Here is a 24,114-nt window from a genome sequence, read left to right on the forward strand (position 1 = left end):
CGAACAAGGACAGAAGGGAGACGGCACCACAATGCGCTAACATTAACTTGATTGTCAGGAAACAGCCGCCTATTTAACTGTGCATGGGTTAAATAGGTGGGTGTTTCCTGAAAATCAAGTTGTTGAAGTTGGCGCATTGTGGTGTTGTCTCCCTTCTGTCCCTGTTCGCTGGCGCTAAATATGCTTTCCATTGCAAAAGGACTTTGCGGCTTGAGCCAGTCGACGACAGATGGGCTCCGTGTGACATTGTGCAGCACTTTGCCTCTGTTAGAATACTTGGAAGGAGAGGGTTCTAAATACCTGTTGACATCTAGACTAAGCCAATAAAAGTTGGAGAACTTCTTGTGAGGTAGTCATGCAAATCCAACGATCACCCAACGCCGCCTCAATTTTTGATTGTTGTGAATTGCCTTCTTATATCTTGGCGAAGGCAATGCAAACAGGGAACACAGAGGTAAGTAAACATTTGGTGTCGCTACTTCACTCACCTCATAATTTTTACAAGGAAGGGGTTGTTGGGTCACTATTGACGAGTTAGTTGAAGCTGGAAATCTTACGCTGGTAGAGCAAAGGCTAAACAATACTCCGGCAGAGCACTGGGCTTATGTGGAGGAAAGGAGCGGTGACCGCCTCATCTGTTATATATGGCAGGGTATGTCGCGCAGAAATTTTTTGCTCGCAAGAAATGTGAGGACTGCCGCTCTCTTCTTTTGCAGAACTCTAGTGTCAGTAGCAGTCTCGAAATTCACGAAACTTGTGACAGGGGAGGATTGCTGTATCCGTCCAAGTTGCTTTTCGAAGCACTAAAGAAACTTTGAGGGAATATATTTACAACCTTCTTCCGCAAAGAGGAGCTTTGCAGCGACAGCATAGTTAATGTCATGATTCTAGTGAAAGTTTTAAATTTGGCTATGTCATATATGCTGCAAATTACATGCTGATGATTTCACATCAGCAGTTGTGCGTTTTTATGTCCTAACAAGGCTGCACTTTTACGTAAAAAGTGTTAATCAGTGAAGAGAAGCATGCCGAAAAAGAAATTGCACTTTAAAGTTAGCTATACTGTTCTTAGCAGGCTGGTGCAACATATGTATACTGACCCTTCTTTGTCTTTTTCATCTGAATGCACAACTTTTTCTGGTGCATTCAAAAAGCTAATTTTGTTATAATTAAAAATGAATGAAGTAGTTTATTTGCAAATATTAATTCCGCTGTAGGTCTCCATTGTTTGGGTAGGAATGTACTTGCACTGTTTTTCTGTGTTTTGGCATACTGTGTGTAGTTTTGCAGAGATGCCTTTTACTTAGCGTCTTTCTTACCTGTTTTATGCCTTCCATAGAAATGTAGGATGTCGGTGTGTCTCATACTCGCACATGAGCCTGACGTTCATGAACACTTCGTGATGTAAATAAAAAAAAATCACGAATAAACTTATGTATTACAAAAATGGCGCCGAATAATACAACGCACGAAGAAGGGGGACACGAGACAGCACGTAGGCTCACTGATCAACAACTCACTGATCGGCTCACTGATCGAACTGTGGACCGCTGTCGGTGCATATATTGAGTGGAATTCTATGGGGCACAAATTTAAGGCCAAGCTGATTGTTTACATGGCGGTTTGTAGTTTGTGAAAGGAGGTGCAGTTTGGGGTAGTTCGAGTGTGCATTATATACAGCGAGGTATGTTTTCCTGGTGTGTTCAAAGAGCCCAACTCCTACGTGAGCCCTTGGTAGAAGAGGCATATGACCTGTTGGCAACGGCGTTTCACTTGGTTGCTGGTATGTGAAATGTCGTCATGTGTCATTAATGTTCTTGGAAATTAACACTGCCAGTGTCGTGTTCTTCTTTTCCTTTGCCTTGTCTGTATTGCGACGTTAATTTCCAAAAAATATGAATTACCACCAACTCGTCCAAGTTTCTCTTCCAGTATGTGCCAATAAATACTGTTTCTGCAATTGTGCACCCATACCTGGTCACCATTACATTAGTATAATTGCCATTCCCTTGTATTTTGTTATGCCCAAGTGCCCTCCATGCAGTCATTGCAGCATTATATTCCTGAGCCGTTTTGAGATTACGATCTTTGATCCTTGCACTAGTATGCCATTTATGCATATTAGCTCTGCTTCGACAGGTACTAATGGGCCTGTGACACTGGGGCCATTTTCCAAGGCTTGAATTACCTGCCTTAGATGGTTGTTTCCCTTGGTTTCTTTTGCTAGCTGGTCTGCCATTGTGTGGCTGAAAAGATTATTTAAGACTGATGCTGCACGAATTGTGACGTCGTCTGTCTCATGTTCACGGAATTGCCATTTGCTATCTTGGACAGTGTGTCAGCCAAAAGAAGGTTCCTTCCGGTAACATACTGCAAAGAAATGTCAGAAGGCATTAAGCGCAGGAAAAAACGCAGACAATGCTGCATGTCCTATAAGTTCTTTTGGGCAATGCGAGGAGGGGTCGGTGACTTGTTTCAACTGTGGTATGGAAGCCGATAGTAAAATCATGGAAAAGTTCGCACACAAACATTATTCCAAGTGCTTCTTTTTCAATTTAGGCAGATCTTGATTTGGCATCAGCCAATGAGCACGACCCGCCGGGGTTGCTCAGTGGCTATGGTGTTAGACTGCTGAGCACAAGGTCGCGGGATTGAATCTCGGCCACGGAGGCCGCATTTCGATCGGGGTGGAATGGGAAAACACCCGTGTACTTGGATTTAGGTGCACGTTAAAGAACCCCAGGGGGTCAAAATTTCCGAAGTCCTCCACTACGGCATGCCTCATAATCAGAAAGTGGTTTTGGCACGTAAAACCCCATATATTATTATTATCAAATCATTGAATCTTTCAGCTCTCTGAAGTCGCAGTTTTGGGATTCCCGCTGAACATATCTCAAAAAATACTCGGAACAGTTGAGTTGCTGGCGCGTTCTCAAGATGCAGTGTTCCTACATTTTGGACTACAGTACTCTTCAAACATTTGTACAATTACATTGTAATCCTCACATTGCTCAGCCATCACCTAGAAGGTGTTTAAAATATCGATTGCTTCCTGGCCTGCCACATGAAGGGAAATCACTGCCTTCTGTGCCTTTGTCTGCTCTGGTGTCCTAGCAGTAGTGTTGAAGTAGAGAGGTCCACCTGTTCAAGAAACATCATCCAGGTTTTCTGCAGCCTCTAACAGCAGCGGATGCTCCTGTGGAGGCAACACTTTTGGGGCTGCGGGCATGAATCGGCACTAATGACACCATGCGTTAATGAGCAAACAACATCAGGCTTGGAAAGAAAGTGATGTTTAGTGCAGCAGCTCGCTTTTTCTACATAGGTTAGTCATCACCATTGCCAGACTGGTTACACAATTCCAATACACCATCTGAACGTTTGTAAGGAAAGAATTTGTCATCAGCTTCTTTGGACCGAGTGTGCCGAGCAGTGGTCAATGACAAACACTACTTTCTTTCCTGCTGTACACATTTGTGTAGCTGCAAAAACGAAAGTGCTTCTTCGTCCAGCTGAGGTTTTGCAGCCAGCCCTAGTGTCCTAGAAACAAACGTGCCCAGTGCCTCCATCCTGGTCATCACATTGTGAAAGGACAGCTTTGAAGTGTCACAGGAAATGAGAATCTCTTTCTGCTTTGTTACAGTAAGGTTTCAAAGAGGAGCAATCTCTTAAGCTGGTTGAATGCTTCTTTGTGTTTCGCTGTTCTTGTAGAGAATCTGTCGAGTAGTTTGACATGCTCTGTGCTTGCACACATTTGGAACTTCCTGATTTCTCTTGCATAGTTACTTTTGTGTCTCACCAGAATGATGCACTTTTTAGACAAATGTGCGCAGCCACACAAGAGATGGCTATCTTGTCAGTTTTCAATTCGATCATTTACGCATCTCTCCGTTTGTCCTTAGCTTCCACGTGGCAATGAGAGTTCATGTCTGACTGCTTCCACACATTTAACCAACTGGTTGCAATGACTCATCAAACTGGACTCAGGCTTGTGGCACGTTTTGCTCTGTTTATTCTGTGCAGAAAAAAAATGGTTCTTGTACCCACTTGACTGCCAATTTTTGAGGGGTGGTTTTCTGTCCAGCTTAAGTACTGAACAATGGCAACTTGTGCTTACTAAACACCTATTGAATCACATTAACTAAGGTTCCCCTTCTTCTTGGTCATTGCATAATTGTGCCGGGTGGTGACTAATTTTCTGCTTAATTGTGCTCGTCCCTCAGGTTGCCTCCATTCATTGTACATGAAGGGTTTCTCAAGAGAAGCAGCGATTACGATGTATTTCACTTTTCATGACACAGGTGTTGCTCGCTGTCCCAGAAAATTTTTTAAAAAGTCGCTGTGGCTTTTTATGTAACATACAACCTATGTGTTGATGTTGTTTTCTGTCATACACAAGCACTCCAAATCTCTCCTTCTGGTGTTGTATCCATGTTATTAGAATGCATGTTGGTTTTTGGTACAGAGTGTGGCTATCCCCTCATTGTCACAGGCTATTTCAACATTTACCTGCTTTCTTCAGAACGGACCAAAAGATGTCTTTGGACATATTCGTTTCCTTTGGTTATGAAAATGTCATCAATGTTCCAACCAGGGTGACAAATGATTCTGAAAGCCTACTTGTGCTTCATTATGCAAACAGCTGAATTAGAATCAGGTGACCTCATAACTGATGTAAGGGATCACATTCCCATATTCTTATCCTTGACATGTGAGTCCAAAATATGCCCACAGCGCAAAAGTGACACGCGGCTAAAATACAGAGTAATAAACAAAAACATGATTGCTCATTTTCAAATGTTTGTGAACTTGAATGCTGCAAGATATACACACTGACAGATTGAGGCGTACAGCTTTTTTGTTACAATAATCAAAGTCCTTTCCTACAAGGCATTTCCTCTTATAGAAACAACAAGAAGCAAGAAATGCAGGAAATGTTGGGTTGATACAGCCCTTCTGAAACAAATTAAGAAACGAGATAGGCTTTTCACTGCTTTTATAAAGGCAAAGCAACCAGAATACTTAACGGAATTCAAAAAGGTCAGAAATAAGTTAAGCTGCGATATCAACTTGGCATGTGAGAGCTATTATGAGAATAAGTTTACCAATGTTTTTAATGATCCAAAAAAAGTTTGGAAAACTTTGAGTAATCTGCTTCTGCACAATGAACCAAGCTCTGTTTTTCAGGTCATTGATAAAGGCATATCGTTCACAGGGATTTCACTGGCAGATAAGTTTAATTCCTTAAAATGTGTTGTGTCAAATGCCTTCGGTTCTCATAGCACAAATTATAGCTCGAATATTCCAGGTATTATGAGCAGGGTCACTATTTCTTGCATCAACAGTTGAAGCTGAAAGACGTAGCTTTTTTCTGATGTTAAAGAATTCCGCAGCATGTGATAGGGATGGCATAAAGATAGAGCCAGTAAAAGCTGTGATGATGCATATTAGTGAGCCCATGTCAACCATGTGCGGTTTAATATTGTGTGCTGGTGCATTTCCCAAAGAATTAAAGATTGCGCGAGTATCAGTAATTCTTAAAGGGGGCAACAGGAACGACTTGAACAACTACAGACTGATTTCAGTGCTGCCAATTTTTTCAGAAGTTATAGAGCAGGCTATTAATAACAGAACTTTAAATTTCTGCACCCGAAATATATTATAACAGAAAAACAGTACGGTTTCCAAAAACACTAATGCACGAAAATGGTGCTGCTACACATTAAAAAAAGAATAATAAGTAACGTTGGAGACTAGCTGTATAAGACTGAGAATATTTCTAGACTTAAAAAAGGTGTTTGATTCCATTAGGCATGATATCTTGCTACAAAAATTGAATGAGTGTGTGGGACAAGGGGAACAACCACTCTTCTCAACCTATAGTCAAACGCTACTTAATGAACCGACTACAGTACACCGACTGCATGTGTCATTCAAAGTCAACCCCTGGGTGAAATCAAATTTGGTGTCCCACAGGGGTCTGCTCTTTGGCCGCTTCATTTTCTGTTATACATTAATGGTATTACAAACAACTGACATATTATGCCAGGTGTTATCTGTCGAGAGCTTGTGCACTCTCCAGCAAGAATTTGGCTCTTTCAGAATGGCTTAGAGTAAATGAGCTGGAATTAAACAGTAAAAAGACATAATACATTGCTTTTTGGCCTCGTAATAAGTGTATTGATGAAAGCATAGTAATAGAATTCCGTGATGAAATTGTCCTACGTTCCACATGCCATAGGTTCCTTGGTGTTAAGCTTGAAGAAAACTTAAACTGGTATGGTCATGTTGACAGCATAAAAACTAGCATTGCAAGATCCATTGGCATTACTAATAAATCAAAGCATCTATTACCTTCTCAATTGAAGAAGTGATTGCGCCTAGTGCATTCATGCCTTCAATACCATTTATCTTCCTGTGTCACCACAATGAAAACTAATGTTGATAGTTTACTAACCTTACAGAAACACATGGTACTTATAACTGAGAATGCGCCCTATAGAAGCCACTCTGCTTCTCTTTTCAAGAAGAGTAAGGAAATCTTATCCACAACAACAACAACAGCAACAACAACAAAAAGCCATTTAAAGATATCTGGCTTAATGAAAGTGCCTTTTTTAGAAAATACCTTCTGAAGGAAAACATATTGTTACAAGCACGGAGAAAAGGGGTTTATTTAGGCGTGCGAGAGCAGGAACGGCAGGCTACGAACAACAGGAATGGCCGCTGCACAGTCTTCGTTCTCCTCTTCTCTTCTCTTCTTGATCCCCGCGTCCCCTTTACGCGCTTGGACGTAACATATACCTCTCCTCGCAGACAAAGCCCACTGGGCGAGTCAACTAGCTTGTCATGGCGTGCATGATTTCAACCATGCAACATGCGCGACTTGTGTCCTAGCAGAACGTCTACCAGTGTTCGTGAGGCGCGCGAGAGTATAGTTCACTTCGCTGACTTTGTCGATGACAATATACGGTCCATCGTAGTTTGCCAGCAGCTTTTGGCACAAACCGTGCTTCCTTGTAGGAGTCCGAAGCCAAACGAGATCACCAGCGCGATATGTAACAGGCCGATGTCGTGCGTCGTAGCGGGCTGTGGAGTTTTCTTGTGATGCCAAAGTCCGCAGTTTTGGAGTGTCCGAGCCTCTTCAGCGAGGCGTAGCGTATCGGCAACCGTAGGATTGTCATAGTGGTAAAAAGGGAGGACAGTGTCGAGCGTATACCGGGGCGGCCGAGCACATAGAAGGAAGAAGGGTCTGTAGCTGGTTGTCTCGTGCTTGGCGGTGTTGTAGGCGTAAGTAATAAACGGTAGAACTTCATTCCAATTCTTGTGATCGGACGCAACATACATGGAAAGCATATTTGTGATTGTTCGGTTGGTGCTCTCAGTGAGGCCATTCGTTTACGGATGATACGGCGTTGAGTGCCTGAGGTGCGAGTTACATAAACGCACAAGCTTCCATGATATCCACCATGAATTGACATCCCCGGTCGCTTATGATAACACCAAGCGGTCCATGTCGCAGAACAATAGCGTGAAGTAAGAAGAGTGATACTTCGGTGGCGGTGGCTGATGGTATAGCCGCCGTCTCGCAATAGCGCGTGAAATAGTCGGTGCAGACAATTATCCAGTGGTTCCCCTTAGATGACTTTGGAAAAGGGCCTAACAGATCAATTCCAACTTGCCGAAAGGGTGAGCTGGGAGGCGGCACAGGTTGAAGGAGACCACATGGGGCAGTAGTTGGACGTTTCCGACGTTGGCACTGTATGCAGCTGGCGACATACAACTCTACCGAATGTCGCATCCGGGGCCAGTAAAAGCGTTCTTGAATGCGATAAAGGGTGGCACAGTGCCTAAGTGACCGGAGGTAGGGTCATCGTGCATAGCCTGAAGGATTGCTGGCCGGAGACGCTCCGGCACCACTAAAAGGAAGCGTGCACCCATGCTTGAGTAGTTCCTTTTGTACAGGAGCCCGTCACGTAGACAGTAGCTGCTTGTTGCACTTGAATGGGCAGAAGTGAAGAGTGGCTCCAATTTGGTGTCTGTCCGTTGTTCTGCTTTGAACGCATCAATATCTGGAAAAGCGGATGTCACAGAAGCGACGAGATGATCAAAATTGTCTGCGTCGCAATCCGTCGTGGTAAGCAGCATACGGGAAAGGCAGTCTGTGTCAGTGTGTTTTCGGCCACTTTTGTAGGCAACAGTGAAGTTATATTCCTGCAACCTCAAAGCCCAGTGCGCAAGGCGACCACAAGGGTCGCGAAGGTTCACGAGCGAGCACAGGGAATGGTGGTCTGTGACGACTAGGAATGGGCGTCCCTACAAGTACGAGCGAAATCGCTGAACTTCAAAGATTACAGCGAGGCATTCTTGCTCTTTCACCGAGTAATTTTGTTTAGGTTTGCTTAATGAGCGGCTTGCATAAGCAATCACGTGCTGACGGTCGTCATAACGTTGGACTAAGACGGCACCCAGACCGACGCCACTAGCATCTGTGTGGACTTCTGTCAGCACAGTAGGATTGAAGTGGCGAAGGATAGGTTAGGAGGTCAGCAGGAACTTCAATTGACGAAATGCAGACTCGCATTCGGGTGTCCACTCAAATCGTGCGTCTTTATGTAGCAGATTTGTCAGAGGGTAAGCGATGTCAGCAAAACCAGGAATAAATCGGCGAAAGTAAGAGCAAAGACCCAGAAAACTACGAAGTTGCTTCACTGACTGCGGTGCACTGAATGCCTCAACAGCTGTTGTCTTGAGGGGATTAGGCCGGATACCGTCTTTGTCAACAAGATGACCCAGCACAAGGATTTGACGGTCACCAAAGTTACATTTCTTGGAGTTCAGAACCAGGCCAGGGTTTTTGATGCAGTCGAGGACAATATCCAGGCACGTATTGTGCTTACTGAATGTGCGCCCAACTATAACAACGTCGTCAAGATAGCACATACAGATGTTCCACTTTAACCCTCGCAGAGTGGTGTCCATGAACCTTTCAAAGGTTGCCGGAGCATTGCACAACCCAATGGCATCACATTGAATTCGAATAATCCATCCAGGGTTATGAAGGCTGTTTTCTCCTTGTCTGCCGGGTGTACCGGGATTTGCCAATATCCTGAGCGCAGGTCCACTGAAGAAAAATAAGAGGCCGAATGAAGGCAATCAATTGCATCATCAATCCGGGGCAGTGGATAGACATCCTTCTTAGTCACGGCGTTTAATCTTCGATAATCGACGCAAAATCTCCAGTTACCGTCTTTCTTTCTGACGAGTATGACCGGAGCTGCCGAAGGACTCGAAGACTTGTATTATCCCATTTTTCATCATGTCACTCACTTGTTCCCCGATTATCTTGTGCTCGTTAGGCGACACCCAATAAGGCTTTTGCCTGATTGGGCGCGCAGATCCCGTATCGATAGTATGGCACGTTCGTGACTCGGGAATCGAGAACGCTTTGTTCAGCTGCGCAAAGTCAAACACTGACAGATGCTTAGAAAGCGTATCCAACAAGGTATGGCGCTCCCTTGTGCTAAGCGACTTGTTTATCATATACAGAAGCTTTTTGTCTGAGACGTGGCGAAGGTCAGCAGGTTCACACGGCGGGTCTGTTAGTACGGCTATGGATGAAGACGTGCATTCTGTAAAGTTGGCGAGTTTCAATCCGTCTGGAAGCAGGACGGGTTCTGCCGAGCAGTTGGCCGTCCACAAGCCAGCACGCCCGTTGCCGATGGATACCACACAGTGAGGGACAAAAACGTTCTTCTTCACACAATTTAGATGCAGTGGCTCTACAGAGGCATCGAAACTGTCTGGAACTTCACCACGACATACAACCGGCACGCACACAGAGGCGGATGCAAACACAACAGTATCTGCAGATACACAAAGTTCACCTTGACTGCAAATCTCCTCTAAGAGCGCGGACGAAACATGGCCATCGACGCAAACTTCCCCGTGCAACAATCGACAGTCACACCACACTGTCGCAAGAAGTCGATGCCCTAAATCACTTAATGCGTTGATTGGAGAATAACTACAAAATCCGTTGCAAAAACTCCACCAGCCAAAGATACTTCAGCAGAGCACGCACAAACAGGGCTCAGCAACTCGCCACTCACTCCACAAAACGTCGCAGCCTGGTCCCACCGAAATACAATTTTCGCCCCAACCGACCTTTAAAACCAAGACTCATTATGGATACAGTTGCTCCGGTATCCACTAAAGCCATTGTAGAAACACCATCTACAAGTACATGCACTTTGTTCTTAATCATAGCAACTACAGGGGGAATTTCTGTTGATAGCATGTGTCGAGCGACCTTACTCCCATTGGCCGCGCTAGCTAGTTTTCCGGTTATAAAGGCGAGGTGGAGCGGCGCACTGGCAATGGAGATTGACGCAAACGTGGTGCACGAGAAGATGGTGGTGACGTCAAACTCCTGTCAGATGCCAGCGAGCAGCTCCAAAAGATTCTCTGCCAGTAATCGTTGCCGGCAGGGACGCTAGCTGACCAAGAGGTGGTTTACGGCTGTTGAGTTGTCCTCATAGGAAGTATGGTCCTTGTTGAAGACCCAGATTGACCATTCCACGTTGTTGGGCGACGATTGCAAAATCTCCCTATGTGGCCCGCGACACCGCATTGGAAACACACCGGCAGATGCCACAAATTTCGATGTTCCTACATGTAGTCACGCATGTTGCTATCGACTTCATAGCCAGCAGGTGGGTCACGTTCATCATGGCTAGGCACCGGCCACCGGGAGGCGTGCGTGCGGCAAGGGCATTGGTCATAGTCATATCTTGATAGCTCATGGTCCCTCTCGTTTGTAGGGTACTCAACGGTCGCTAAGTGAACTATCGGTTGCCATGCGGTCGAAACGGCCGTGTTTCTCATCTTGTGTGGTGAGTACGCACCAGTGATGCTGGGTGTGCAACGGTACATCTCTTCCCGATGGAGCAACTCTTCGTGAACAATCTGCCATATTGTTGATGGATGGTCAACACACGTGCTTGGGTCTACACTTGCCATCATTGTGACATTAGCCAGGCGGCGAAGCTTCGGTATTATCCGTTGCATCTTCAGCGTTTCAAAGGTCCTGCAGTGGCGAATGACGTCAGACAAGGAATCCAAGCTTTCCTTGCCGATCAAAAAATTTTAGATGTCTTTGGCTACTCCTTTCAACAAATGTCAAACTTTGTCATCTTCAGACATTTGAGAGTTGACTATTTTACACAGTTTCAGAACTTTTTCGATATAAGGCGTACAGGTCTCGCCGGGAATCTGAGCTCTTTGCGAAAGCGTCTGTTCAGTGCATTTTTTTTGTGCTAGAGTCTCCAAAACACGCCCTGAGCTCCTCTACGAAAAGCTCCCATGAAGTGAGTGTGTCTTCGGGATTCTCATACCAGACGAGCGCTGTGTCGGTAAGGGAAAACACAACATTGGGCAACTGTGCGGTTGAGTTCCAACCATTAGATCGGCTCACCTTTCGGTAGTTCGTGAGCCACTCGTCGACATCTTCTCAGGCTTTTCCTCCAAAAGAGAGTGGCACCCGGTAGTATTGCCACGGAACGCCAGGTGCTGGCCTTGAAGCCGCATTGTCCTTTTTAGTGTCTTTTCAGTTGTTGCCTTTGTTTGCTTTGTACATGACTATTAATTCGATGTTTGTATTATTGTTTTGCCTCCCCCTTATGTAATATCCCACACGGGGCCGTTAAGGGAATAATAAATGATGATGATGATGATGATGATGAATCTGGCAGGTGTATTCAGGCATGTCAGGTGAGGGTGGCGGAAGTCCGGCAAGTCGACAACTTCGGCGAAGTTGTAGCAGCGTTGGCTCCGTGGTTACGAGGTGTACCCCGCACCGTCCACCAATTTGTTACAAGCACGGGGAAAAGGGGTTTATTTAGGTGTGCGAGAGCAGGAACGGCTGGCTACGAACAACAGGAATGGCCACTGCACAGTCTTCATTCTCCTCTTCTCCTCTCTTCTTGATCCCTGTGTCCCCTTTACGTGCTTGGACGTAACAATATATAACACGAGGCACATAACTTACAAGGGAAAGATACGGACAAGTTACGGCATGCAAAAGCAATCTTTCATAATTGCAGATTTTCTAAATTATGATCCTGCCATGCACACTAATGTAAACGAATCATCTCTAGGAATATTAAAAAAAGAAGTGAACATGTATTTGTTGTCGCTTCAAAATGGTTGTTTACTTTGAAACTGCAAATAGCGTTCAACATTTCTGTTATGTATTGCATGTACAGTCGCAATCAAAAATACGCGGCCCATGGCTCCGGGCGCAGGAGCGGCTGTGGGGCCACACCGCGGCGCTGCTATCGACATCGGGCGCCTGCTTTGAGGGTGCACCGAATGACGTCAATCTTCGCCCTCACTCTCGTGCGGCCAAGTCGTGCGCATGATAAACAGCCGAACGCCGCACTTGAAATTTATAAAGCACGTGACTTGGCCGCACGAGAGTGAGGGCGAAGATTGGCGTCACTCGGTGCACCCTCAAAGCAGGCGCCCGATGTCGATAGCAGCGCCGCGGTGTGGCCCCGCGGCCGCTCCTGCACCCGGAGCCGTGGGCCGCGTATTTTTGATTGCGACTGTACCTTCCATTTTTGGTGTAGCTATTCACATTGTATAGCTTGCTTATGAAGTATGCTTGAGTGTCTTGTGTACTGGGAAAGGGGACTAGCACTTAGTCAGGAATTCATGCCTTTTTGTCAGCCTCTTGCACAAAGCTTCTTTGACGTAGTAGTTCTGCGGAAACCCGCAAGGTGGAGAGAAGTAATGAATATAGGGAAAATCAGACATCCACTGTCGTAGCAATTGCAACAAAGGAACTACAGTTCCTGCTACAGTTCCTCGAAAGAAAAGCCTCATAGTTGAAGAAAAATTCGTCCTGGTCCGGGACTCGAACCCGGGACACCGCCTTTCCGGGGCAGCCGCTCTACCATCTGAGCTAACCAGGCGGCTAGCAGATGGTAGGGCGAAGTCGAATTTGTCGACAACACGAAGCAAAGGCAAGAATTTGATATAGTACTTCTGCGGAAACCCGCAAGGTGGGGAGAAGTAATGAATATATGGAAAATCAGACATCCACCCGTTCGTAGCAATTGCTACAAAGGAAACCCATACGGGTTCCTCGAAAGAAAAGCCTCATAGTTGAAGAAAAATTCGTCCTGGTCCGGGACACGAACCCGGGACACCGCCTTTCCGGGGCAGCCGCTCTACTATCTGAGCTAACCAGGCGGCTAGCAGATGGTAGGGCGAAGTCGAATTTGTCGACAACACGAAGCAAAGGCAAGAGTTTGACGTAGTACTGTGGAAACCCGCAAGGTGGAGAGAAGTAATGAATATGGGGAAAATCAGCTTCTTTGTATTTTCTGTCAAATAATCAAACATTCAATTATTCAAGTCGGTGTGCAGTGAACAATGTCTGCTCACTTGATGCAATTTCATGCACTGAATTTTAGTACTCGCTACACATGCAGTAATGCACAATTGTCGGCATTGGCACACGGAAGGTGGTGAAAGAATTTCTTGTGCCTAGTAATAATTGGTGTCTTAGGCAATTTGATGGCAACCTGACACTAATCTAGTACAAATGCAGTCTGGAAATTTTGTTATTATAATTTGAAAGAATGTAAGTTTGGGCATGTTGGTATTAGCCTTGTTATCTGTATTACCATATTAGCTAAAGGCTAATTTGCAATTATAGTGTTTTGAGCCTGATGTAGATATTGTGCCTGCTGTATAAGTGAAGGAAAAATTTACTCATAATTTTACTTTGGAATTGTGTGTGAACTGAAAATAACCAGAAGTTGCCTCATGGAAACTTAGTATTCAAAAAATGAAGTATAAGGTGTGTTGAGGAAGCTGGCTTGGCTAGCTGCTGCTGGCACTATGGTGAAGGCTGGCCAAACATGCTTTCAAGCACTCTGTGTGCTGCTTCATGTCTAAAGTGAGAGGGTATTGGTGTAGCTGTGTTTAGTCATTCCATTGACCTATGAGAGGATAGCTGTAAAGTGACAGCTTCCTGGTTCAAATGTGTTGAGTTTTCCATTTTTGTTCTGATTTGATGCCTCTTCACCCACAGAAGTGCGAGGTGCAGCTGTTTTTACTGTGCTGTGATCGCTTGTGCCCCACGAAACAAAGCTTGCTCACACATCTCTGTGCAGGCCCCTGTGGAGGACCATGACTGGCAGCTGAGCACTGCTTCCTCCCCCCTCCCTTTCCCTACAGCACTGGTGCGTCCTCATCTCGCAGTGAAGCATAGCCGGCACCACTGTGAAGCATGCTGCTCTACAAACGGGAATCGGGAGGCGCAGTTTAGGGTAACGTTTGCTGTCACGCTAATTGGTACATGACTAGAAGGGCTTTGTGGTGCAAAATAAGACACATACTAAGAATAGACATGACTGCACATAACTGATTTAATTCTTTAATTCTTCACTATGTAAACATCCCAGGCATTAGCATAACAACACAATGAATGACTTACCACCAGGTCCACCACAAATTATCCTATCACCAAAGAAATAAAACTAATTCGTGTATAGTGACAGTGTGTAAGTACACTGACACACTTGTCACCAATTTCCTGATAAACGAAATCAATTGCGAGTGTGCGCTTGTTTGGTATCGATTCTTCAACCATGTCTTACGTTGTGCCTCAAACACCTTCTAGCTCTTTTAGCTAGTTTCTTCAATTTTCCTGTAATTCTTCCACAAGGCAAATGCCATTATTTGTTCTGTAATGAGCAGAGTGTTCCATGTTGGGATTTGAATTGTGCTATATTATGGGCAATTTCAGGTAAGGTTGAGCAAAGGGTGACTTGCTACCATTTCGAGTTGGCCCAATATGTTATTGCCTGATCTCTTGAATACATGGTTCCACACCTATTGTTACTCAGAAAAGTTGTGCAGTTTTTTTTCTTCGAAATGAATGTTGTAGTTACTCTGAAGCTCTTTCCAGGACTTGGCGATCTATTCCTGAAATGTGTTTTGACCAGGTGTGTTCAACTTCTGTTAGAAATTTTGTGCTCAGACTGATTCACATTTAATAAATAATTTGGAAGGTCAATATTTTAATTAAGGAATTGTAAACATGGTGCTCAGTAGAAGGGACTTCCTTAACTCTTTCTTTACCACAAAAAAATGGTCGCTTTTCTGTAAGTCTTGGGAAAAATTATTTACCACTACAAATAATATTCCAGCACACATCGCAGCATAGCATATTGTGCATAATGAAATGCTCTTTCCAAAAACATATGTTGCTAAACAAAAAAATTTATTTGGTAAAACATAAAAATTCTAGAAATTGCTATCTTTGCTGCCAGTTGATAAAAACAATAAAGAACATAACATCTGCAAAAAACAATAATATCAGAAGAAATTCAGAATATATATTTCAAAGATAAATAACCCGGGAATACTGTCTGAAAAAATAAATGCTCAGTAGACCATTGTTCTTCAGATACAAAAAGGAAACAGACCAGTTCATCGCTCATGCCATGCGTTGAAGCAGTTCCTGGATTTTGTGAAGCATAGGTGCACTTCGCACTTTTCCCACAAGACGTCTGGTTTTTGTTCAACTTTGCGGTCCTCTTAACACATTTTGCAGTTCTGCCTTTTCGGCATCTTCCGAGGATGGTCCGATGAGAAGTCCAAGGAACGTACTTCACCGGTTCGTTTAGGGTCATGCCTGTCTTCCAGGACCGATTGCTCTCAGGGTAGCTGGGTAGATTATGCATCCAAGCATATCTGTTTGCATTTTCGCAGATTGACTTTAATAGAAAGAAATCCTACACTGTTGTAAACTGCCTTGCGCTGATCCGTAGCGCTAGGCCGAGATGCGCTGTGGGCGGCCTTCTTGACATGCATGGAAGTTTCTTTGCTGCCAATGGCAGCATATCATTACCGAGTGATGTATGCACCCTGAAGATAATCAGTAGAGCTCTCAGGTTGTGCAAAAAGATAGACAGATAAGCACGCACAAGGAAGAAGACCGCTCAAGGCCATAAAGGAAACTCACCGGTGAACAGCTGCGGATGTCCCATGCTGACTTGAAACATCGTCGCTGTCAGAGCTTGAATCTGCTTTACTGTCATCTTCGGAATTATAACTCGAGTCCTCATCACTAAATTGAAGTGCGGTTGTGGCATAGTGTTGAGCACGACGCTTTTCTTGCGATGCAACCGTGTGGGACGACGCCATGGGAGCGACGTTCGATAACTGTGCAGTGTGGGGTTCTCATCCCCGTACTCTTGGGACAAAGGAACGACAACACAGTAGTGCAAACAATCACAAGGGCATTTAATGCCCCTTTCATAGATCAATGCCTGCTAGCCGAGTTGCTATCCACAAAACATGCCCATGGGCGCTCGACAAATCTAGGAAGTCAAACCCACCGCGACCGGATAACGAGCGAATATGTTTGCCCCATGCTGGTTACCGACACCTGGTCGTTCGCGCGTACGGTCATGCAAACGGTGGCGCGTTCGCACGAGGCCTCGCGAGACGGTCTCGCAGAAGCGTGGATCGGCGCACGTGTGGAACGTCCGCGCTGCTTGCCGACCTCGAGCCAAAGAGGAAGCGCCTTCTCCTTCCCACGCCCAAGTAACCCCACCGTTTTGTGGTCTTAGCAGCGCAACACTCACGCCATCTCTCGTACTGCACTTCAACCAGACCGACTGCCGCGGGCATTAGGCCACGCGGTGAAGCCGGATTGCAGGAGACAGAAGCTGTGCGGGAAAACAAGATATCAGGGGACACGTGAGAGTCGCGCATCCCTACACTGTACAGAACCAAGGTAATGTTTGCTGTCGCTTGTAGATACTCAGATGATTTTTTGCATTCTGCCTGATTACATAATTACTCTTAATTAATCAACTTCTCAAATATTATATTTAGATGAAAAGTGTCAATGAGAAAATTGTAGAGCAACATGAAAACACCCTATACAGCTTTCTGTTGCTCAATATGTGCTACACAAATACCCGCAAAATTGATGTGCAACTAGCTGCTGGAGGCACTCGAGGCATATGTCAGTGCTAGGCACACCAGTGCTGGCAGAGCCTCAAAACGAGAGTGCTAAAGGGAAGTGCTATGGACATAAAGCTGTGTTGGAGTGGCACTCTCTGGAGGAGAACACCGGGGGGTGCCCGTTAGCTGTAATTGTTTTCCCACATTCTACGAAATCAACCATCTGTACTCCCTTTTCATCCCAGAAAATGGTTTCCCACTCGATTAAGCAGATTGCTTGCACAATTTTCAGTTTTGGTGAAGATGAATAATGCCACTGCATCGACGGTTGTTTTGTTTCTGCGTTGGTGTAGGTTATCCACATCTTGTTGCCTATGACAATGTTGGAAAACAAGTCATGTCCGTCTTGTCGATAGCGGTCAAAAAACATTCATCCACCTAACATCCTTTGCTCTTTGTGTTGGTCATTAAGCTTTTTCAGTACCCACCTTGTGCACAACTTGTGATATCTAAGCTTTTCCGATACCATCGTGTAAATAGTGGTGTGTCCAACAAAAGTAAATTTATCAGCCAGAGCACTAATCATCGATTAAATCGCAACTCTTGGTCCGTTAAACGATTTAATCGATCTGAATAGTGGGCCTGCCTCCCCACTCTGCAACATATACATTTGTGCAACCATTTTTGAAGCCTCGACACCGCTGTCTAACCTTTCTGTCACTCATTACTGTAGGTCCATAAGCAAGGTACAACTCCTGATGAATTCAGGCAGCTGACGATCCTCTTGCACACAAATATCAAATCACAGCTTGCACTATGCAACTGGCGGGCGCAACGATTTTTGCACACATTGTCATCTGCATTGACCAACATGCAGACGACTACTGAATAAAAACTATAGCTTCAGTGCCTTTGCAAGCAATCAACATATGGTGCTGCATGTGTACAACTTGGTTCTGACCTGCCAATATTTATTTATATGCAAACAGCCCTTACTTTTCGAATATGCCTTGTAAAAAGAGCAGCTCACAATAGATGACTGTAAAATGCACCTTTCTTTGAAAAAAAAGAAAAAATGGTCCAATATTGCTTTCATGTTGCAGTCAAACGAAAAGCCAAAACCGTTGTCACAGCATTGAGAATGTTCTACTGTCAAAGCCAGCATCATTGCTATTGTTTTTGCAAAATGGTGCTGGAGCAAGTTTCAGCTTATGATGATCAAGATGTGCCACTATCATTAGTACAGAAGCTACTGTCAAGGGAGGAAGTTATTTTACATGTTCAGCATTGAAGCTGCACCTGACATATTTGGAGTGTCAAGAATCTTGTGTTGCATAGGTAACTGGCAATGTGGACAATTTAGACGTAGGCCACCATCTCATTTGTGACAGTTGTCCTTGTTCAAGAAATGCAGAACATCAAACGCAGTGAACCAATTACAAGTCAATATGTCGTGGTGCACAGTGATAAAGAACTGTCTGAATGGAAGGCCGGTGGACATTAAAGGGACACTAAAGGTATTAACGCCCTCATGACCCCTACAATTAACCCATTCCCCTCAGTCCCCAGCTGCTGCAGAGCGGCTGACCATGGCAGCGGTCAGACCTGCAACGTGGCAGAGGGTGCTAAGAATCTTTGGATCCGGACAGGCTGTCACTGGAAGCTGAACCTGGTAACGTTCAACACACAAACCTACTTAGGTGATACTAGCTTAGCAGGACTCTTTGAGGAACTATCAGGCATTGGAATAAATGAGAAGAAAGGGGGTTAACCGAGGGGCCAGATTTTTATTAGTCATATCATGAGAAGCCAACTAACACTGACACCAAGGACAACATAGGGGAAATTGGTTGTGCTTAATAAATGAAGTAAAGAAACGATGCATTAATGGAAATTAAAGTGGATGAAAAAGCAACTTGCCGCAGGTGGGAACCGAACCCACAACCTTCGCATTTCGCGTGCGATGTTCTACCAATTGAGCTACCGTGGTGCTGCTTCCCCATGCACTTTTCTTGGGTATTTATGTGTCCTACTAGAACCGTGGGAGTGTTAGCCAGTGCCATCACTCACAGACTTTGGCTGCGGACGTGGAACGTCCTTTTTGCCGCAGGCGTCACGAGAACCTGATCTTTTTGGGTGAAGGCAACTGGTCAATAAACCCACGCGTGCTACCCGAAGGATCAATGTTGCCGGATTCGAGACCCTCGTTATGTAATAAACGAGAAGAAAGGGGGTTAACTGTGGGGCCCGATTTTTATTAGTCATATCACGAGAAGCCAACAAACACCGACACCAAGGACAACATAGGGGAAATTGGTTGTGCTTAATAAATGAAGTAAAGAAACTATACATTAATGGAAATTAAAGTGGATGAACAAACAACTTGCTGCAGGTGGGAACCTAACCCACAACCTTCGCATTTCGTGAGCATCTCGAATCTTGGGTCTCGAATTCGGCAACATTGATGCCTTCAGGTAGCATGCGTGGGTTTATTGACCAGTTGCCTTCACCCAAAAAGATCATGTTCTCGCGACGCCTGTGGCAAAAAGGACGTTCCACGTCCGCCGCATAGGTCTGTGAGTGGTGGCGCTGGCTAACACTCCCAGGGTTCTACTAGGAGGCAAAGATACCCAAGCAAAGTGGATGGGGAAGCAGCGCCGTGGTAGTTCTATTGGTAGAGCATCGGCCATTAGTTTGATTTCAGTATTGTACAAGTTATTCACTAAGATCAACCAGGTAATCAAGAATTCTGCCGAGTACAATCAACCTCTCTATATGGCTTTCATAGATTATGAAAAGGCATTGTATGCAGTAGAGATACCAGCAGTCATAGAGGCATCATGCTGTCAAGGGGTGCAGGAGGTATACATGAATATCTTCGGAAATACCTACAAAGATTCCACAGCTACCTTGGTCCTCTACAATAAAAGTAGAAAGTTACCTATCAAGAAAGTGGTCAGGTAAGGAGAGACAATCTCTCCAATGATATTGTTACGGGGGAACAAAATATATGTATTTACAATATATACAGTTACAAGGTTGTAGCTCAGTATCGGGGTACCACCATCTACCGATCGTCGAGACACTTCAACCTCCCCTTCACATCACAATGTTCTTTCGCCCACAGCGGCACAAACTCGTACGTGACATTAACCCCCGGCGGCAGAAGCATCGTCTCGATGCTTCCTAGGGTGTCGAATCAGTGTGTGAGTTATAGGGCTTTAGTCGCGAAACATGCACAATATCAGTTCTTGGTGGGGTAGATGACGTCGAAGTCGCAAGTGATATCTCGTGTGAGGCTGGTGACTTGGTGAAGAACTCGGCATGGCCTGACGTATCGTGGCAGCAGTTTTTGCAAAGGCCGACGCGACGAGAAGGTAACCAAAGCAGGACAAGTGACCCAGGGCTGAAATGAATGTCCTGATGACCACTGTCGTAACGGTGCTTTTGGCCAATCTGAGACGCCAGAAAATGGTCACGGGCAATTCGTTGTGCTGTGGCCGCATGAGCAATGTCGTCGTAATCGTAGAATGTGGTAGTGGTGGTATCGGAAGGGAGCAGCAAGTCAAGAGGCAGCAGTGGGTCACGGTCATATAGTAGATGGAATGGAGAATAACCAGTAATATTGCCCCTATTCCAGAACCGCCCCTAATCTCGTTCGCCTTCACCCCAACGACGACAATCTCGCTCTCCCCAGCCCCGTCGCTCCTACTCGCCGACTCCCTTCGGACGCCGCTCCCAGCCGGAAAACTAGACGATGCAGCGCCTCGAGGTGACGCTGCATTGCTCCCTACGCCGCCAAATCTTCTACTGCCCTTGCCCGCTCATCTGAACCTTCTTGACGTGCAAGTCGACGGTGTTTCTGTGTCTGCTCTCATAGACACTGGAGCGCATTTGTCCGTAATGAGCGCTGACCTCCGTAACCGGCTCAAGAAAATTATCACGCCCGCCACGACGCCTGTTGTCCGTGTCGCCGATGGCGGATCAGCCCCCGTAATTGGTATGTGTACCGCCCGCGTCTCCTTCGCCGATCGCTCAACAATCGTGCTATTCACAGTCATCGCCCACTGTCCCCACGACATCATCCTCGGCTTAGACTTCCTCTCCGCACATTCTGCTCTCATCGCCTGTTCCACCAGTACTCTCCGCCTTGACCTGCCTGTTCTGGATCCTGCTGACCCCACCCCAGTCGCCTCAGTTCCGCCGACTTCGTTCGCTTGCCACCTTCGGCACTGACCTACGTTGACCTAGTGTCATCCCCACCAGTCCCCGACGGTCACTACATCGCGGCTCCTATGCAAGACGTCCTCCTTACACACGGGATCACAGTACCCCATACTGTTTTATCTATTACGGCGAATTGCGTCTGCCTGCCAGTGGTCAACTTTGGCTTGACGACACAAGTGCTGCCATGCGGGATTTCTCTGGGCCAACTTTGCTCATTCGAGGATCACTCTGTAGCATCGATTTCAGTAGACGACCATTCAGCCGATCCTCCTCTACCGTCGCAGTCGGCAACTTGTACCATCGCCAACTTACAGAAAATGATTGCACCCGACATGCCTTCCGAGCACGCCCGTGTGCTCTACCGCGTTATGATTTCCTACCAAGATAGTTTTGACTTTAACGATCGTTCGTTGGCCCAAACAGCTGTCAAACATCGCATTAATACCGGCGATGCCCCTCCTATTCATTGCCGCCCGTATCGAGTGTCACCAGCGGAGCGTCAAGTTATTCACGCAGAAGTTCGCAAAATGCTTGCCAAGAACATTATTGAACCGTCATGTAGTCCTTGGGCGTCACCGGTTGTGCTGGTGAAAAAGAAGGATGGCTCATGGCGCTTTTGCGTGAATTATCGGCACCTTAACAGGGTTACCAAAAAGGACGTGTATCCCCTACCTCGGATTGATGACGCCCTTGACTGCCTCCACGGTGCTCGCTATTTCTCCTCTATTTACCTTCGCTCCGGCTATTGGCAGATTGCCGTGGACGATCTCGACCGCGAGAAGACTGCCTTTGTAACACCCGACGGTCTTTATCAATTCAAGGTGATGCTGTTCGGCCTATGTAACGCTCCTGCCACTTTTGAACGCATGATGGACGCAGATTACCGTCCTTGGACATCTCGTTGACGCGAACGGAGTGCAACCGGACCCAGGCAAGATCCATGCTGTTGCGCACTTCCCTGTTCCGAAGTGTGTCAAGGATGTGCGCAGCTTCATCGGCCTTTGTTCGTACTTCCGCCGTTTCGTGAGGAATTTCGCCGCCATAGCACGACCACTAACCGACCTTTTGAAAAAAGACGCTCCTTTACAGTGGGGCGATAACGAGGCCTCTGCATTCTCTCATCTAATCGACATTCTCACAACGCCTCCCGTTCTGGCCCATTTCGATCCTTCTGCGCCTACCGAAGTCCGTACTGACGCCAGCGGTCACGGAATTGGAGCAGTACTGGCACAACGCCAGCGTGGCCACGACCGTGTTATCGCTTACGCCAGCAGGCTCCTCTCACCCGCGGAGCGCAAGTATTCCATCACTGAGCGTGAGTGTCTGGCCCTAGTTTGGGCGGTTGCGAAATTCCGCCCATACTTATATGGCCGATCCTTTTCCGTTGTTACAGACCATCACGCGCTTTGTTGGTTATGCTCATTGAAAGACCCTTCCGGAAGACTTGGTCGCTGGGCCTTACGCCTCCAAGAATATTCGTTCTCTGTCACCTACAAATCTGGCCGACTACACAAGGACGCTGACTGCCTGTCTCACTACCCGGTAGACGAGCCTGACGACGCCGACAGTAGTACCGCCGACGGCATTTTCTCTGTGTCTGCCTTCGCTAACATCGCCGATGAGCAGTACCGAGACCTATCGCTGCGAGTACTCATCGAGCGTCTGCGCTCTACGCCTCCCGACGCATCCGTTCGCCGATATGTCCTCCAGGGCGGCATTCTGTACCGAAGGAGCTTCCTCCCTGCTGGCCCTGATCTTCTTCTTGTCGTGCCACAACATCTACGACAGACTGTGCTCTTTGAGATGCATGACGCACCCACTGCAGGACATCTTGGGGTAACCCGCACGTACGACCGCGTCCGCCGCCGCTTCTATTGGCCTGGTCTCGCTCGCTCCGTTCGACGCTATGTTGCTGCCTGTGATCCCTGCCAGCGTCGGAAGACACCTCAGGTGCTACCTGCCGGTCATCTCCAGCTGATCACCGTCCCTGTGGAACCGTTCTTTCGTGTTGGATTAGACCTGCTCGGTCCCTTTCCCACGTCATCCTCTGGGAACAAATGGGTAGCCGTCGCGACTGATTACGCCACCCGATACGCTATCACTTGGGCTCTCCCTACCAGCTGCGCCACTGACGTCACGGACTTTCTCTTGCGTGACATTATCTTGCTTCATGGCGCCCCGCGACAGCTGCTTACTGACCGTGGTCGAAACTTCCTCTCGAAAGTTATCGCTGACATTGTGCGTTCCTGTTCCATTCAACACAAACTGACTACTTCATACCATCCTCGAACCAATGGCCTGACAGAGCGGTTAAACCGTACTCTTACCGATATGCTGGCCAAGTACGTTTCCAAGGACCACCACGACTGGGACATTGCCCTTCCTTACGTAACATTTGCGTACAATTCTTCCCGGCACGACACCGCCGGATTTTCTCCCTTTTATCTACTGTACGGTCGCGAACCTACCTTGCCCCTAGACACGGCACTTCCTCCTGCTGCGGTCTCAACAAGCGAGTATGCGCGCGACGCCATCGCCCTCGCCGACCATGCACGCCAGCTTGCCCGTGCTCGACTTACGGCCTCACAGACCACTCAGCAGTGTCAGTACAACGCCCGCCATCGTGACGTACAGTTTTCACCTGGTGCGCTCGTGCTCCTGTGGTCGCCCTCTCGTCACGTCGGACTTTCAGAGAAGCTTCTTTCGCGATACACAGGGCCCTACCGCATGCTGCGCCAGGTGACGCCTGTGACTTACGAAATTGCTCCTGTGGGCTCAACCTCGTCCTCTCCTGTGGCATCTAGTGATGTCGTACACGTCAGTAGGCTCAAGGCCTACTACACTGCTTCCGAGTCCGATCTTTAGTCACTCCGGGACGGCGCTTTTGCAGCCGGG

General features: G+C 46.6%; 1 protein-coding gene across 7 annotated transcripts in view; it reads left to right on the forward strand.

The window, feature by feature from the left end:
* Positions 1-24,114, forward strand: part of faf (ubiquitin carboxyl-terminal hydrolase-like faf) — a 758,782-nt gene that overhangs the window by 9,437 nt on the left and 725,231 nt on the right. For all 7 annotated transcript variants that reach the window (XM_065437146.1, XM_065437151.1, XM_070532615.1 and 4 more), the window contains exon 2: positions 14,187-14,342. The gene's annotated coding sequence lies outside the window, so the exon portion shown is untranslated. The remainder of the gene's footprint in view (positions 1-14,186; positions 14,343-24,114) is intronic.

This window comes from Dermacentor albipictus, chromosome 1 (assembly GCF_038994185.2).
Source record: "Dermacentor albipictus isolate Rhodes 1998 colony chromosome 1, USDA_Dalb.pri_finalv2, whole genome shotgun sequence".
NCBI lineage: Eukaryota > Metazoa > Arthropoda > Arachnida > Ixodida > Ixodidae > Dermacentor > Dermacentor albipictus.